The sequence below is a fragment of the Enhydra lutris genome, unplaced genomic scaffold (genome assembly GCF_002288905.1).
Source record: "Enhydra lutris kenyoni isolate GAN:26980312 unplaced genomic scaffold, ASM228890v2 scaffoldscaffold21, whole genome shotgun sequence".
Classification (NCBI taxonomy): domain Eukaryota; kingdom Metazoa; phylum Chordata; class Mammalia; order Carnivora; family Mustelidae; genus Enhydra; species Enhydra lutris.
This window is the reverse complement of record NW_019154105.1, coordinates 3,361,516-3,381,264: the sequence shown is the minus strand read 5'-3', so window position 1 is coordinate 3,381,264 and position 19,749 is coordinate 3,361,516.

The following is a 19,749-nucleotide window of genomic DNA, read 5'->3' as shown; positions in this document are numbered from 1 at the left end:
TTTGTTTTGACTCTACTCATGGATGGAATCCACTGCAAAATGGATTAAGAGCTTCACTTAAATAGTCTGTGCATAATTCTCCTCACACCCAGGTTTTAAGGAACTTCATAAGGAATAATAATTACTTTTTGCTATTTTTGCAGATACATACCAAAGCTCCAAAATAACTCTTACTGTAAATCTGTCTAAATAGCATGCTGGCAGGCTAGAACACAAGCTTTCTAGGAAAATGTTTACTTCAGTTGAGTCTGAGATAATTTGTCTAACTGCATTTGTAAGGTGTCTTTTAAGAAAACATACAGTTTCAATATATGTAGTTTAAAATTTATCATTTTCAAACTATTAGAAACTGCACATTCAGGAGATATTTCTTTGGATCTTAAGTTTGCATATGAATTTTTATTTAGCTGAAGACATATACAAAGTGTAATTTAAAGTGTGACTATCATACAATCAGAAAGTTGTAAACTATTACAAATTTTTTCCCTTTTCAAATATGTCAAACTTCACTTAGGAAAATAAACATCATCATTTGGTTATGAGGAAATATTTTGGGCACTCAGACCCCAGCTTTCTGAAGACCTTACTCCTAACTACAGGCACAAAACTGGTTCCCTCCTTCTGATTAGCAATGGGATCTTTTACCTAGAGATTTCAGAACAAAAGGTAAAAAAGACAGTTAATTATAGCCCAGGCCTCACATGCAGAGTTAATGAATTTTAATGCACTTCAATTAATAACTAATTGGGTTTTTGCCTGACTCTAGATAGAGGTTTTGGGTGATGAGATGAAAAGAGGCCCCATTTTAACTGAAATACAACAGTCATTCTGCTATGGCTTTGTGTCCCTGGCTCTCCTTGTCTTTAAGTCAAAATCAAGAATTAAAAAAAAAAAAATCTGAAGATTCTTAAAAGGTACACAGGTCTTTTCACACAGTGTAAAAAAAAAACTCTTTATAACTTTATATAGATCAATGATGTTTCACAACAATTTTATGTGATGTGTAGGCAGAGTGGATAGTATATTTTTAATTTAAATAAATAAAAATTGAAAAAGAAAATACAGAAAAAGAGAAGATAGAAGAGCTTAGAAGATTTACAAGTCTTGATTTCATTTCTTTGCCAGCGAAACTAAAACAGATATAAGACTCTGAGCCTTATGAGTCCAACTCTAGTACCTTCTCAGCTCAGTATAAAACACCATCCAATGTCAATATACTGTTAAAGAAAAACAAAGACATACAATCAAGCTATAGTAATCATGTTTGGTGGTACTGGCTGAAGGATGGACAAGTGTATTAATGGAAAAAATAATTAATGGAGTAGAGCAGGAGAAACACATACATGTGGCCAACTGATTTTCAACAAAGGGATCAAGATAATTCAATGGGGGAAGGAATAGACTTTTCAGCCTGTCGTGCTAGAAACAACTACATAAATATTTAGGGGAAAAGTTGAACCTTGACTCCTACATTGTACCACACACAAAAATTAATTTGAGTTGAATCACAGACATGAAAACAAGAAATCCAAAATTGTGAAGCTCCTACAAGAAAAAAGAGAATTTTTTGTTATTAAAGTAGGCAATGATTTTTTTAAAGAAAAAGGAAAATAAGAACCATAGAAAATCAATAAATTGAACTTCACCCAAATAAAAAATAATTTCTTTATCAAAAGTCACAATTAAAAAATAAAAAAGCAAGTCACATCCAAGGAGAAAATATTTTCAATGAATCTATAGGACAAAGGACTTGTATCCAAAATATGTAATGAGCTCTTCAAAATCAATAATAAATAGACAACCCAATTAAGCAATACTTAAAAAAACTTGAGCATAAAGTCTTTCACTGTGCACTGTACACTGCACGTATACAAATGGCTGACAACCACATAAAAAGATGCGCAATATCATTCATCGTCAGAAAAATGCAACTGAGCTGTGAAGTGTGTAAACCTGGCGATTCACATACCTGTACCTCTGGGGCTAATAATACATTATATGTTAATAAAAAAATTAAAAATTATTTAAAAAAAAAGAAAAGAAAAAGAAAAATGCAACTGAAGAAACAAAAATGCAGCTGAAAAGCCCAATGAGATACTACTGTACTACCACTAGAATAGACAAACTAAAAACATTGATGAATTTCCTGTCTCATTCCACTGTATAGAGAAGAGTAAAGATCATTAATCTCACTCTTATAATTAAAAAAAAAAAACACTTACCAAATTCGAAATTAATGTCCTTTTTTTAATCTATCAGAAAACATTCACTTCAGGGCAGAAAACATTGACTTTTCATGGAAGAAAAGAACCAGGCATTTACCTACCTGGTCAATTGCAGCTAGATACCATAAAGCTAGTAATAAGAGTCAGCTAATTTTTTTAATGAATTACTAAGGGCCAAATATATAGAGATGGGAGAGTAGTAAGTCATTTGCATCTGCTAATATATTTTTCCTCCATGAAACACACCAAGTACTCACAGACAAGACTGCAGAATTCTGAGAAAATTTCCCTCATGACACTTGTTGGGGGAGCAGAACAGCAGCCATTGCCAAAACTTCATCCACACCCATCTCCCCCAACTCCTCTGTTAGGAAGATAGACTGTGGGACGAGATCCACAAAACTCTTCTTAGGGCACTGCTAGAAATCCACCCAAGCTACAGAAAAGGAACGGGGAACATGATGTTCTGCCTCTGGGGAAGGGGCAAGAACAGGGACTAAGCAAAGCACTGTAGCTGGAGCAAGGAAGGGCCGGGGCACTTGTGAAGGCCACTCTGAGTCCCAGGTTCACCCTGCCTAAGGATAAGGCTTAATCAGAACATCAGAGAACATTTCCTCCTCCCACCTCCCACCGCTGTACCAACAGCATCTGGTGATTTTAACAGTGGAATGCAGCTGGAGGGCTACATCTTCCCTGGGGAGAAAAAAGTGAGAAGGAGACCTCTAGGATTCTCCACACCCTCTAAGTGTAGGAATTCAAAGCCTGTGCAACAAATTGCAAACCCAGCCTAACTCCTGAGCATATTACAATCCTCCCCCTAAAAGCCTAACATAAAGATAGGCATGCACATATCCATGCATAAAAAATTATTTACCTCAGTCTCTACTGTTCTATACAATAGGTCTGGTTTTTTAACAAAAAAAAAAAAAAAAAAAAAAAAAAAAAATTACCGAATGTATATCGTAAATTCTTTCTACCCCTTTGAGATGTAAATCTTCTCCCAATCTCTTAACAGATTTACAACTTGGGAATGTCTTTCTCCTGAGCCCAGGAAGCATCTTATTGAACTCTGATCAAGAAAGACATGCCCCTATCTGCCAGTCTCTGTGGGAGGGTAGGAGCCTAACGTCTACTAACACAGATAACCTAACGACACTGACCAGCCTCCCACCTGATGTCCTCCAGTACTTCTCCACTAGCTCACCCCAGCTCCTAACATTTCTCCTGACTTCTGCCTCACGGGAGGTGAGTTCACTCTCTCTTGCCTGGCCCCAGTAGTCTACCCCACCTGTTTAACGTCTGGTCCAAGCTTCCTTTGGCAGTTCTCTCCTTCATTTCATATACTGGGGTCCAATTCTGTATTGAAATACTGGGTGTTGGTTTTTGACAGTAATGGTTAAACAACTTTTGCTGTCCATGAAATCACCTTATACTTAGCATATTTGCAACAGATTCTAATGAACTTAGATTGTGTAAATGACCTCAAATGGGGAGGTATGAAACTGATAATGTTCACTCAGGTGCTAAGATATGGTAGTAAAAGATGGTAGTTCCAGATGAAAGAATCATAACAGAAAAATAATTGGGAGGACCTCACAACCAGGGAGCTGTGTTTGGAACTTGAGAGTTAGTTTTGGGGGCTGGAAAATATGTGTCCAATATGAGAGCATTTGCGTCAGGCCAGACTGTTGAGTACAGGATTGAATTGCAGGTTCAGTTTTAGGTAGGCTGTGGAAAATTTTGCTGTTGGATCATAAAATTCAGTATGTTCCATTCTGGAGGGTTCTACAGAAAGCATGGGGTTTTATGTTTAAATGGGGATTAAATGCCAGCCTTGCCTCTTGCTAACTGAATGTTTCTGAGGTAATGACTTAAATTTTCTGTGCGTTAGCTTTATCAAAATGGGATAATAATAACCATTCCAGAAAGTTATTTCAAAGACTAAGTGAGAAAATCCACGTGCTTGGCTTACAACAAATCCCCAGTAAATGGCACGTTTAAATATTTACTCAATAAATTGAACTTTACCATGGATTAGTAGGATATATGATTTAATTTCTACTCTTAAATATCTTCCAGGATTCCTGGGAGATAAATCAAATATAAATATCAGAAATTCATTTATCAAGTCAACAAATCTTTTATTGAGCACCTGATATTTTCCAGGCACTCTTCTAAGCTTTGGAGATAGAGCAGTAATCTAGTAATCTCTACAGATAAGATCTCTGCCTGCATAGACCTTATGGCCCAGTGTGCATGTGCGTGTGTGCGCGCGCATGCGCGCGCGTGTGTGTGTGTGTGTGTGTGTGTGTGTGTAAGTGGTGGGGGGGCAATAACGAAATTCCTAATTGCGTGAAACAATATTTATTAAACCATAACCTAAACCCTGCTTCACACACTGTTTATTAGTTCAACATCAGCTTTTATGAGTCACTTCTCTGCTAGATCTTGAAAATATATTAAAAATATCTGACATTCCCTTTGTTTTCATAAAGCGTGTAGTCTAGCACTATGTTTTCACCACTATTAATCTCCACAGTTTGTTTGTACTAGATTTGGACGGCAATCTACCCAAGTCTCTGGGCATAGCATGGAGGGGAGCTTTACTTAATCTCCTAGAAAAGAAAGCAAGCTGCAAACTAGAGTTCATGCCCCTCAGAAAACATACAATTATACCCAGAAGTCCATAACAGGATCTAAGAAATAACCATGGTTTTCAAGTTTCAAGTTTTTAAGACAAGCCTCCAGGTCAATTTTGAATATTTTACAGTAAGAAAAAATGTTAGAAGTAAATGCAGTTTAGTAGGCAATATGAAAATCATGGCTGAATGAGGACTCACGTAAACGATAGCCTTCTTTGGTTGCTGTACCTCTATGTTTAGTTTTATAGAGCATTTTAAGTATTTTTATGTTCTTTCTACACAGTTGAAAAATGAATGAAAAAGATTTACAGAAAAAGAGAAATCAAGATCATTTTGAAAGGGGATAATCAAAATGAAACAAATTAGTATTATTGTTAGCATAATTTAATACTAATTATATGATACACATACAATAATTTCATACATTTGCTATTTAAGATAAAACCAATACAACAAAAAAATAAGACTACTAAAAACATACTTAAGGCCAGAAATCCTGGCAGCTATAAATGCTTAAAGAAACAATTTTATGGAGACTGATAGATCTATAGGGGTAGATCCAAGAATCCTTAATAGAGGTGATCATTCACTCAACAAACATTTATTGAGTAAGCCAGACAGTAGATGAAAACCTAATGCCTGTACAGCCCTGTACATAACACATCTACATATATCATTTCATTTAAGACTTGTTACAATCCTGTGAAGTGTATACAGAAATTCAGCGGGTTTAATAGCCATGACCTAGCTCATCCTGTTAGTAAGTAGAAATGTTGAGCTGGAAACCCAGGCTTTTTAGCAACATATTTCCTGCTCTTCTCAGTGTACCATGCTCCCCTTCCTATTCACCTGTACAAGGGTGGTGCTAGGACATTCTTCTTCTCTGACTTAATGTTCTTCAAGTAAGAGTCATTTTTACCACAAAGAAAATGAAAAGGCTGAGACTCTCTTAAAGTGGTGTTGAACCAAGTGCAGGTGGAGAAGGGAGAGGATGAAAGAAACACAAGGAAAGGGAGAAATCCTTGAATACAGAAGCTGCAGGGGATGGGACAGGACGAAATGAGAGTGAGAGCGAAGGGGATAGGTGGGCACAGGGCAACAGAGAGGCAGGCACACTCCAGGGACATTTCCTTTGTTGTTTATATTTTTTAAGTAGTTTTGGTGCTTATTATATTAGCTTCTAAAGACATTACTAGGGGAAAAAAATGTTAATCACCAATATTTCTTAATGTATGCCCAACATGCATTTCCCCCCAAATTTTATAACATCCTCAATACATTCTCACAGCACAGCTTCAATTAACCCATTAGTCGCTAACTTCCTAGTTTTTATTTCAACCCAACTGCTGTCAAGAAAAGGGAACATTTCCAGATGCCTACTGAAAAAAATCAACTTAGAGAATGCCACAAGCACCTGAAGTTCAACTTGTCCAAAACCTAACTTATAATCTGTGGGAAAACCTCTTATTCCTCCTCCTGCCTCCACTTACGTCCTTCATCTCTCTAGAGGAGGAGAGCAACCTTTGCTCCCAAGACAAGCAAGTCGGCCACAGTGCCGCTCATCGCCTGTGTCCTTTACAGCCAGTTACTAATACTGGGCCTTAACTTTCACTAACCGTGTGCGATCTGTCCTCACTACCTTGGTAACCCCATCACCATTTCCTCAACTACCAGAAGAGCCTCCTTCTTCTTCCTGCCTTCTTTGTCTTTCCTTTCCACCCCAGTTTCTATACCATTAGTAGAGGAAACAGTCTAAAACACAAATTTAATCATGTAATTTTCTGGAAAAATAATTCATATTGGATTCCCTACCGCCCACAAGGTCAAGCCCAATTTCATCAGCATGGCTCTCAGTGCTCTCAGGAAACTATATTCAACCTTCCCGCCCATCTTCAGCTCCTTCCACTCTTCCCCAAGCCAAATTTAGGGGGTGGTGGTTCCTGTTGTTGTTGTCATCATTGTTTTCAAAGAACTAATCAAGGCTTGGAATTGTCTCAATGATGTGCATTGCTGGTCTCCTCCTCCACTAGAAGGCAAGCTTTCTAAGAGCAAGCACTCTATTTGCTTTGTTTCCTGCAGAACCTAGTGTCCAGTAGACTGCCTGACCCATAATAGGTCGCCAGTAGATATCTGTTAGTTGACTCACCCAGAAATAACCAACAATTGCCTTTGAAGCCTAAACCTATATTATCTATTATATATTATTATACATGATAGATGGTCACTTTTCCACTTTTCACCTCACCTTGCATTCTAAGTAGTGAAATTTAAAAATTGATACATGAGGGAAGTACATGTCAGGGTATCAAGGACACTCAGGTGTGGATTCCAGCTCTGCATTAACTCAGTTACCTTACTTAGAAAATGTGGGAATACTTTCTTCTTTACATAGCTATTTTAAATTGTGAGTAATACATGATTTATACTGCAAATATTTCCTCCCTCTCTTTCTTCCTTCTATCTCCTCTTCTCTCTCTTGGTAGAGAATGTGTTTTTGCAGGATAAAATCTCTGGTGTGAAGGAAAAGGAGAAAAGGGGATGTTTCCACATATTATTTTTAAATTATGTCCCTTACAGATTAAAAATCACAGTGTCAGGTTTGGAAGAGGATTTTAAGATTCATCTGGTCTCCTCTAAGATGTTGATTTCCTCTATAATCTCACAACCATGTGACTATCCAGCCTATAGTTAAACAGCTCTAGCAAAAAAAAAAAAAAAAAAAAAAAAAAAAAACAAACCCCTATTACTACCTAACCATCAAAAAAAAAAAAAAAAAATGTAAACCACATATCACAACCATGTAAAATTGTAACATCAGCTAATATTAAAGATAGTTTGTATAGTATAATAAATTAATTAAATTATCTTTATTGAGTCTATTTGAATGGAAACTTCAACATCAAGTTTCCTGCAATTTCTTTATCAGGACCTCTGAAGTTGTATTTTTATTGATATTTTTAAAATAAATTCCTGTAACATCAAACCTATAAAGGGTTCATCACAGACCAAATACCTCTCTAACCTTTTAAGCTTTCACAGTAAAAACTGTCTTTTTTATTTATATAAGTTTGGGAAAGATACAAATGTAATCATAACCCCCAAGGCAAAATTTTATGGCAGTTTTCAGAACTCTTCACTATAAAAACTACTCAAACCTACAAACATAAAAGTTTCCAATAAAATTTGTTTTAGATTCTGGCAATAAAACATTCTTTGCTTGCCTCTTCTTAACTCCAAATTTTGAAGCCACGGCTGTCCAAATGCCAAAAGATATATTCCACATTCCCCAGCCACACATTCTCCAAACTTTTAATCTCCAATTGAAAAACACTATTATTATTTATTAAATATCACTAATATTTCATATTTAAGGAATGTGTGCTAATGAGAATAAAAGAAAAAATAGGTCATAGTAAAAAATAATCACAGAACATCACATAAATCTTTAAGTAACTAACTCTATTTTAAAATAATGTCTTTATTATTTTCACCTAAAAATGTTTGTGTTTTTTAACCCAGAACATGTTTCGTAATGAAAGTTTAAATAATAAGGGAGAAAAGTGTGCCTATAAGCATATATGTGATTCATGCTGGAAAGTTTTCAGAGAGCATGTCTATGTTCTACTATTAAGGGCATTTGGAAAGCTGATTTCTCTTCCAGCTCTGGCCCTCTCAGTGCATCAGGGGGAGGCTTCCAGGGGCTTCCATACTCAGGAAGCACCTGGAAGTATCGCTCTGGGCCCTAACGGTTTTACCCAACTGTTCCTTTCTGGCCTCAGACCCCGAGGTCAGCTCATTCTATTCATTGCTCTGATCTCTGTTTCTCTGAGGCACCAGGCAAATATAACCCAGGCTCATTGCTTTAACAACAGTGTATTGTTCACCATGCAGATGGCACCCAGGGGTATATTGTCAAGGCACTTGTGGACCTGTTCCTCTGCCTTAAAGAGTGTTGTGTGCAAGGGACGAATGGATAAAGATGTGGTCCATCTATACAATGGAATATTAAGCCTCCATCAGAAAGGATGAATACCCAACTTTTGTATCAACATGGACAGGACTGGAAGAGATTATGCTGAGTGAAATAAGTCAAACAGAGAAAATTAATTATCCTATGGTTTCACTTACTTGTGGAATATAAGGAATAGCATGGAGGACATTAGGAGAAGGAAGGGAAAAATGAAGAGGGAGGAAATCGGAGGGGGAGACGAACCATGAGAGACTGTGGACTCTGAGAAACAAACTAAGGGTTCTGGAGGGGAGGGGGCTTGGGGGTTAGATGAGCCTGGTGGTGGGTATTAAGAAGGGCACATATTGCATGAAGCACTGGGTGTGGGGCATAAACAATGAATTCTGGAACACTGAAAAGAAATAAAAAAATAAAATGAAAAAAAATAAATAAATATAACCCTCCAGGAGGCAGCTAGCAAACTTAAGAAGCAGCTATAATGTGAATACAATTCTTAGATTCTTAGATTATTTCTGGTAACATTCTACCAAAGGTGTTTTCTACTCACCAAAAGCTACAGCATTCAATGAAAGTCCTCCCTGAAAATGCATGAAGGGCATTCATAGGCATTGCAAAGTGTACAGGAAGCATTTTATAGCAGACATTTTTGCAGAGCCTCTTTATATGGAAAGAACATAACCTTCAGCATTTTACATATCTGTGGAATTAGTGATTAAGAAAATCCCAATAACAATGGAAAAAGAAAAACTGAAGTCTATACTTTAAAGACTGGGCTGCACATATAACTACAATATTAGATCTCAGACCATAGAACATTCTATATTCAGAAAGTATGATTTTAGATGGAGAGGCTATGAACGCTTCAATTTTTCAATCATCTCCAACAGCAAGATGGTGGCTACCTACCTTGGACTGATCTAGAAATAGACAAGATGCACAGGACAAAAACAGATCCATGCAAGACCCAGGAAAGGCCAACACTACAATCAGACTGAGACTAAAGGAGGACTTAATTGGGACTAGGACAGAGAACCTTCCCCAGCCAGTTTTCCCACGTATAAATGAAACAGAATTGGGAGTTAATATGAGAATAAGACTGTTCTGATGCTTTATGTATAGCTTATTGCTGAAATTGATAAGATTTGTTGAAAAAACATATACAGCCAAAAAAAAAAAAAAAAAAAAAAGAGCGTTGTGTGCAGACATGGGCAAAGGCTTTGACATCAGATCGTTTATGTTTGATCCTCAGCACAGCCACTTTCTAACTGTCTTAGCCTGGCAAGTTAAGGAATTTTTCAAGTGACAGTTTCCTCATCTGTAAAACTAGAGGTGATGGGGCTGGGCGGGGTCCTTCCTTTTGCCTTCTTCTGGACTCATGGTCCCATTGCTGACCTCCTTACAAACTCTTTCAATCTTATACTCAGTTTCTCTTTAAATAAAGTCCTTGTCACAATTGCCACAAAAGCAAACCTGAGACAAGAAGTCATATGAAGTGACTCACCAAGGTACCAGGAGAGACCTGGAAGGGAATAAGGGGGACAGGGCAGAGAGAGAGAAGAAGTCAAGCAGGGATCCACCTTCGGGCAAAGACTTAGCCTCTCTTGATCCCACACATGAACTCTGGAGCCTAAACTACTCCTACAAGTCTGTTCCTCTTAAAAGGTTGCCAGATAAAATACAGGACATCCGATTAAATTTGAGTTTCAGATAAACAACAAATTATTTTGTAGTGTTAAGTATGTCTCAAACACTGCATGGAACAAACTCACACGAAAAAAATATTTGCTGTCTACCTGAAATTCAAATTTAATCGGCCATTTTATATTTTTATTTGTAAATCCAGAAACCTTACTAAGTCCATGCTACTGAACCACGCTAGTGAAGCCATGGGGATGGGATGTGGATGGGGTGGGGGGAACCCACATGAGCAGGAGAAAGGTTTAGATGAGATCTGAGTGGAACACCATCAGTGTCTGCGAGCTCATCTTCTTTCATTTTCTTCACACAGTGTTCCTTCCACTCTCTTTCCATTATGGAAATTTGGCTCATCCCTAAAAAAACCATGCTTCTTTGCAGTTTTCACAATGGAGCCTGCTTTTTCTCTGTGAAAACAACAACAAAACTAGCTTTCTGCAATTCTTCACTACGGCTTTTAGATCACAGATTCCTTGTTCGGACCCCCCGGAGCTTAAGTCTCTCCTCTCTGAGCTCTGGCTGTCTGTTGCCTTCTACCCTGCTGAAGTTTTGCCAACTTTCAAGTGATTCTTGACTCACTGATAACAGTGGCCTCTAGATCAGAGGTACCCTCAGACCACAGATGCTCCCACTAGTTTGGTTACTACTTTGTCAATGAAGTAGTCTCAGAGTTTGGGTTCTCTTCTCATTTTCAACAGCACATTCTCTTGATTTTTACCTTAACCTAACCATTCCTTGGGGCTGCCCCACCCTTGAAAATTTAACTTAATTGGCCCCCTTTGACAATACTCCTACTCATTCAGTTTTCACTCTATTACTCCATTACATTAGGCCTTGACCTTAATGGAGACACTTACCTAATCCATTAAGTCTTCCTGAATTTGCTTCCTTCTCTCTTCAGCCACATATTTCATCCTCTTATCAATGTTTCTAAACATTTGAATGTCTTCTTCCCTTTTTCATTCTTGTATATCCATTCTAAACCCTTCAACCTTAGTTATGCAAACATTTCCTTCCTCCATTCTTCCTGAATTTGATTAGGAGGTTATGATGATTATAATATATATTGGGACACCAGAACTTTCTTTAATAATAAGAGAAACAAGTTTAAATCATCCTGAAGTTAACTTATTGTATTGCTATATTATATTTCCAGTAGATAGTGTTTTAAGTGCAAAGATGCTATGATACATTGCAATTTTTCTCTAGAAGTCATTAGGCATTTAATATGAAAAATATTAGCTTGAGTAGACTAGAAGCTTGGGTCTATGTACTTAGCAATTTCTCATGCTACAGTATAAATTGTAAATACAAGTTTTTTAAATGCCAGATCTATGTTAATATTATATATTGAAAATAGACACAAGGAAAAGATGTAATTATTTTCCTTGAAGAGCAGGCTTGAATTTAACCCTTATTTCCAATATCTTTGATTGCATATACCTACTTTGAAATCTAAAACAAGAAAAAGTCAGAAATATGAAACAAAATAAGAATTATCATTTGTACAATATTTACTTATACATAAACACAAAGATGAAGATGAAACAAAGGGCACTTGTCATGCACACATATTCATGAAAACAAAAATGAAATATTCACAAAGTTTAGGGTCTTCTTTTTCTTGAAATTAAATAAAAATAATCTAAGGAGCAATTTAAAAACCCTAAAACATTTTCAAGTTCAACATTGTACAATTAAATATAGAAGCATAGTTATTTCAAAACAAGGCTAATAATATATTTTATAGTAGGTTCATAATTCACTAAACTATCACTGTTTAAAACCAAAACAGTTAAAAGTTGAAACCATGTCAAGAAACCCTTCTACTCCAAATAGTGAAATTGAGGTAAAGGTTAATGATATCGTAAGCCTATTTTTTCCTTCCTTGTCTTATTTTACTGTCTAAGTCATTTAGCATTTAGTATTCATGAAGGTGTGTGAACATTAATTTTGGTTTTTATATACTTGTTTCAGACATACTTAAACTAAAATAGTTTGATTACTACACAAAGTATAAGGCACTAAATCATAACGCTTCTCCATTTAGTGAAATTGGATTTTACTAATCTTTTGCTTTAAATTTTATTTGCTGGGCTGTAATATCCTCAAATATTTCCATATATTGCTAGACTCCTTCAGCATGTGTCCTGAGTCCCAGTGTAAGCTGTTGTGTGTGGGGAGATGGTCTAATATGATTAGACAATGATTACTTCAAGCAGCTGGAATAAGGACCAAAGAATGAGCTCCTGATGAATAATAACTTGTTAGATTCTCCTCTGGTTTAAAACTGAATCTAAATTTTCAGGAGACCCAAGTAGTTTCTCACAACTGGAGCTTACAGTGACTCAGGGAATAATACCTTCTACAAATGTTCCTCTGGGAATTTAAGCATGTTAATGCAAGAAGCTGTGGGAGCATCTAACTGCGCTCTTCACCTGCAAGGTGCATGCGCGTGTGTGCACGAGCGCGTGTGTGCACGAACGCGTGTGCACACACACATGCGCACACACACACACGCACACACACATTAAATGAGTTGGGTGCTACTGAGATAGACATTTGTTTGAGACCCATTACCTAATATAGGATAGGTATTCTAGACCTAATAAGTATAAAGTTCTCCTGAATACAAAGTTTCCTAAATGTATCCTTCCAGGTGATACCTGTAAAATGTCATCTAAAAATCTCTACTTAGTTTAGGGCCATGCTGGAACAATTATATTTTTACCATGTAAGCTTTTCATTAATTCATTTTTTCACTCATTTAACAAATGCAGATTAAATATCTATCATGTGCTAGGCACTCCACTGAGTACTGAAAAGAATGAAACTATGCCGAAGATAAATGTTGTCTTAGGACCCTGGAAACTTACATATGATGAGTATGAGGACCCAACGGCATGCACTATACACGGCCAGGGAGCTTCAAGTCTCAAAGTCAGGGAAGGCTTCTTCACGCAATTGACCTTTGAGACGAGACGTGATTTGCGTAGCCAGGAAGGAGTGAAGAAAGCAGAGAGAATCCAAAAGATTGGATAGCAATTTCTTTTTTTTTTTTTTTAAAGATTTTTGTTATTCATTTGATACAGAGAGAGATCACAAGTAGGCAGAGAGTGGGGGCGTGGGTGGAAAGCAGGCTCCCTGCTGAGCAGAGCCCGATGCGGGGCTCAATCCCAGAACCTGGAGATCACGACCCGGGCCGAAGGCAGAGGCTTAACCCACTGAGCCACCCAGGCACCCCTGGGTAGCAACTTCTTGAAAGGATTAGCTCTGTGTTTAGTTTTTATTTTTTACCTGTTCAAATAACTACATTCACAGTGGTTTAAAATAAACTAAGATATAAAACATAAAACATGAGAGCAAGGTGAAATTTGGCATTCTCCATGGTGCTTTTGTTATTGGAAGGGTTCCTTCATGTGGGTTTGATTTGAAAACAGATGGCATGTGGTGGTGATTTAATGAGATAAATGCTCCTCCCCATTAGGATCTGTGGCTGGGTCTTTCTCTTAGTATTTACTAAAGAATAAAGTCATCTGCTTATATATTAGTACTTCTTAATTTGGTAATATTTTATATTCCTGTAACCAATGTTAGAATTTATGATCTGGGATATGGAAATGCTATCAATTCAGCCAGTACTTTGACTTCTTCTGGTTTATCTTAAACAGGACTACTGTGTAATTGCTTTTGTGCTTTCCCATTTGTTTTCTCTTGTAAAAGAAAAAAGACTGAGAATATTAACAAGCCAGCTGTTAGCACTTCTTTGATATTTCCCTGTGGCCTGCTCCATTAGAGGGGGCTAAGTCCTTAATATCAGTTGGATTTGTTAATTATTGGTAAACAGTGCTCTATGAGTATTAGGTAATGGATTCATTTTCAGCATTTATTTTTATCGTGGCAATTTGAGTGTTCTCTTGTCTTTAATTGCTTTGTTTAAAAAGTACCTAAAAGCATAATCCAGAATTCCAAGTCTTCCACCAAACTAAAGAAAGTATTACTTTCCTTTATGTATATGACCAAAGCAAATATAATTTCCAGCTCATTTTCAAAAATTTACTTCAGATGACTTGAATCAAATTTTCTATATCTAACATTGTGGGGAAACGACTTTAAGAGGCCACTACATTCATGATATGAACAAACACTTTATTCAATTTTTCATTTACTCAGGGTCAACTTTATATCAGGTTTTGTGTTAGGCTTTGGGGACATGAAAGCAATGATAATGATGTAGAAAATGTCACCTTAGAGACTCCTAAATGCTCGATCCTTTCAAATAAAGTTCAAGGGCATTTGGTATGTCATTTGCTGTTCTATAAGAGACAAAGACAAGCTCTAGTAAATTATGCCACAAGACAGCCAACCAATGCCTAATTCTAATCTCCATGGTGGTTGCCCAAGTCTGGGATAGATCAGTTCATGTCTTTATAGCACATCACAAGAGATATCCATGGGGAAACCAAGAGACATAGATCTAGATGTTTAGCCCTAAGGCAGAGAGATGACAGGAATAATTTATTTGACTGGGAGTGTTTTAAAAAGAAAAAGGTCCTCTGCTCAGTGAGTTCCTGTAGAGAACATCTCTGAGATGAACCATCTACTACCAGTTGTGGTGGCACCTGATGCATGGTTCTAAGATCAGACATCTGGGAGAGCTCACCCTCTCTCATGAGGCAATCTTCAGAAAGTATGTGTCAGCTGGAAACACAGAGCAAAAGATACTGATGGAACTGAAGCCTAAGGTGCTTTCAGAATCCTCAAGACCAGGTTTCTAATTTACCTGGGATAGGGTTGAATTTTATTTATACTTCTTGCTGAGGCAGAAGCATAAATAACACGCACACTGCTTCACAATTTGCTTAACTGGTGATTGTTTCCCAGAACTAACTTCTAAAAGCCTATTCAGTCCATCCCAAGAACATCCTAAAGAAGTTGACCACTTCCTTGATTGGAAGATTTACAAGGCAGTAGATTCCCCTCCACCTCCCTGTACATATAGGTCCATGGAGAACAACAAACTGAAATGATCCTCCTTTCCTGGAACCAATATGGAGGCAACGTGAATTGCAGGGAAATCCCCCGAGTCCTAAATGGCCTTCAACAGACATGTCCTAATGAAGCAAAGTTAAAAATTGGTAGTAAATTAATGAGAATGTGCCTCCTAGTGGCAATCATCCATTCATTCCCTCTTAGAGCACCTTTTAATTATTGTTACTAATGACAGAGTTTTGGGGTCACTGATTTCAGAAAAGAAAAGAAAACTTTTTTGCTTTCAAGGCAGTAATGTGCAGCCTCTGAATTCTGCATGTTTGGAATAACCAATATTTATTACTTGTGGCTGTTAGTTTTTTAAGTGGTGGGCAATGCCATGGCTTTACTGGGCTGAAAAGACACTTTCTAAATTTGCCCTTTTCCTTCTAATGTCCAAGGACATTGTCCTTTGGGGCTGTTCATCATTTGTAGATAGTAACGATAAGAATAATATGCCCCACACACCTTCTCTGTCTTCACAGGGTACCTCAATAATCCTTAAGGAGATATAGAGGTAGGGGGGAATCTCTGTTTTATCTATTTCCCATCTTTCTGTTATCTGGGCTTATACCCAGCTTAAGCAGAGACTCATTCAGCTGCTCACTGGTGATCTCCACAGCTGCTGGCTAATGCAGCCTCTTAAACATCTCTAAGAAGCTTTAAACTCTGCTTAGGAATTTGTCAGAGTGACACATGTTGGCCGCAATTTAATTTCACAAAGAATCATGGAGTGAGTGCCCTGTCCACCTTTCCTCTCTCCCTTCCCTTCCTTCCCACCATACCACATGACATATTCCAAACGGATGACTTTCTGGGGTTACCTCTCCTAGAATGTCACCTACAAGTTGGGAAAGCAGAAGAGCAATCAACACAACTCAACAATTTGACTTCATTTTTTTTTTATAGTAACGAGGCTATAATTGGGGAAGAGAGGGTGAGGACAAGCCACCGGACTGCAACGGAGCATGGAACAGAAGCGATTGTCTCAGAGTTCCCTGTTTGGCCACCCATGGCAAGCTCATGGCTGCTGCTGTCCTGCCTTTTTTACTTCAGCCGCCAGATCCATTCGATCTCTTCTCCATCCTCAAACTTCTAGAATCAGAAATGGTGGAGAGTGCCGAAAAGTTATCAAAGAAAAATGAATGGGTGTATTTTGATAGCAACTCATGAGAAACCATGGCCTTCACCACTTTGCTGGTGTTCTAACTTTAGCTTACTCCTTCCTGTTTAACAAAGGAAGAAGACATTGTAGGCAGTGCTAGAAAACTCACGATTAGGAAAATTAAAAGGATAACCATCAATTTATATTTTTAAGGAATTTGTTGAGCTTACATTTTCAAAGCTCCTTCCACAATAAAACGTTTTTCCCCTTCAAGATTGCTAATACAGGATCTATCCCTCAAGAGAAAATAATGTTGTGAGAGTTTTTAAAAACAATCATTGAGGGGAGAGAGATTGTAGGACTCATCTTTTTAAATGAATTATAGGGTCTGTATGCACCACTCTTTACTGTTTAGTCCTGGCAGAACAAAATATTGATTCCGGTCCACTGTGAAAATACCCAGCACAGTGAAAGAAGTTAATGTAGGCAGCAAACTCATGATTGATGCCATTCACTGAGAGATTTACATAACGAAAAGGTGGGCGTTATCTGATTTGGTGTTTGCTCTCCATCCTCACAAGGCCAGCTGGGTTCAGCCCCATCTTATCATTTCTACTAATTCCCATCTTTGGATGAAAACTGAACACTGAACCATCCAAGTTCCCCAGAGGTTTTTGCAAAAAATGTACCCTCCCCAGAATTAGCATCCCTTGTACAGTTTTTCTAAAACGCTAATGCAGCCAACCCCCTTTCAGGAGAAACCCTTTGAGGGGCAAAAGAAAATGCAGTCAAGCACACCAGCCACAAAGGTGTCATTGATAGTGAAGTAAGTTCAGCAGAATTTCTTTCAACTGGTTAAACTCTGAAATATCATCCACACGACAGCAAATGCGAAGTCACTCTTCTGCCTTCCCAGGACTGGAACATCTTCTCGCCACCAATGACGATGCTTCAAGCCGATGACACTGGTGAAAGATGCCTTCATATATTTACATATTCATATGTTTTGAGGACTTTTCCTATTAAAAAATGTTATTATTCAGTTTCCCAAAAGTCCTAGAGGTCTTGAGAAGAAACCACAAATTTAAGTCACTGTGGTTTAAGTGTTAAATCAGTAGCAGCCATGAGAAGGGCTGCCCAAGTTGATTTTGTGGGGTTTACCTGCCCTGCAGAGGTGTGAGTTAGATTGCACTGCGGTTCCATCATGATTTGTACCACTCAGAGAAGGAAATAACCCTCCCATTTTTACTGTATGATTTATTTTAACACAACATGTATCTCTTAGCCAATGGGTAGAAAGTAGTACTTTACTGGTGCAACTCAGAAATAAGAAGCAAACCCGTGAGGAGCTATAGATCGTATATGAACTTGCTGATTCTAGTTTCCGTGATTAGAAGTTGACAATGTATCTTTATCCCAAGCCTTTCATGGGATCTCTGTGTCCCATGAGACACAAAAAGAGAACTGGCATTGCTTCCCTTAATTCAAATCCCAACCATCTCCTGCTCTTTAGTATTAACAGTCATTGCTGCTCTGCCTCTTACAGCACAGCAGCTTCGGCTCCAAATCTCAAGGTCTGAAGACCATCATCACTTCTCTAAAGAGCCCCAGGAGGATCCATGGGAGCTCAGCCCATTAAGCAAGCTGGGTCTCAAGCAAGGGCTGTTGGAAGTTGACCTGAAACTGCCAGAATTCTCCTCTGTGGGGCTTCATTATGAATCATAAAACTCACTTCCTCCATGGCAAATCCAACAGTATTTGTTAATTGTGTCTCTGCTCCGTGCCATAAGCTTTACCTCACCACAGCATCTGCTCGGGCTTCATCCTGTCGCTAATGATCATTTCTTGCTTTCCAGTCACTAATTTTTTTTTTTTTAAAGATTTTATTTATTTGACAGAGAGAGATCACAAGTAGACAGAGAGGCAGGCAGAGAGAGAGGGAGGGAAGCAGACTCCCTGCTGAGCAGAGAGCCCGATGCGGGACTGGATCCCAGGACCCTGAGATCATGACCTGAGCCGAAGGCAGTGGCCCAACCCACCGAGCCACCCAGGCGCCCCACCAGTCACTAATTTTTAAGAAGCACCAGTGAGATATAGTGAAAATATGCCCCTCAAGAGGTGCCGTGAGACTTGATTTCTATTCCCATTTCTGCCAATAACTATCTCAGTGACCTTGAGGGAGATGTGACCTCGCTGAACTTTGGTTTCCTCATCTGTAAAACTTGATGACACACAAGTTCCCCTGGCTTTAAAATCCCAGTTATAGCCACATATAAAGAAAGGACTTTAGTCTTACTAATTTATTATAAATTTTGGCAAAAGTGGGTGATTTCACATGGTGTTTAAAAATTCACTACATATTCGGTTACTAAATTTTGGGGCTAACTCTTTAAAATTGGAGAAAACTTAAAATAATGTAAAAAAGAAAAATACACAACTCTGAGTTTCACAGCACACTAGCTCAGTATGATTCTATTAGGGTGCAAAAGATAATTTAAATCTTTATTATTCCTTTCTTAAAATCTGGATTTGCTAGAAGTAATGCTTGGTGTTTAGTATTGGTGTGGTTTCATTTTGTTTGTTTTGCAGCACCTCAACTATCTTTATTTTACAAATATGGAAATTAAAACACAATAACTTTGAACCTGGGTCTTTTTTCATTCCTCATTACCATCAATCTCTTTACAAAATTTGACAATTGTTCTTTCCCTTAACACACTCCTCTCATTCGACTTCTATGACACTATATTTCTAGGTTTTCTTTCCCTTTGTGTCTGCTCCTTCTTTTTTTTTTCTCAAAATTTAAGTACTGGTTAGTAAACATACAGTGCAATACTGGTTTCCAGAGTAGAATTCAGTGATTCATCACTTACATACAATACCCAGTGTTCATCACAAGTGCCCTCTCTAATACCCATCATCCATTTAACCCATCCACCATCCACCTCTCTCCATCAACCCTCGGTTTGTTTTCTATTAAGAGTGTCTTATAGTTTGCTCACTTCTCTTCACCCCCCCATATGTTTTGTTTCTTAAATTCTACATGTGAGTGAAATCATATGGTATTTGTCTTCCTCTGAC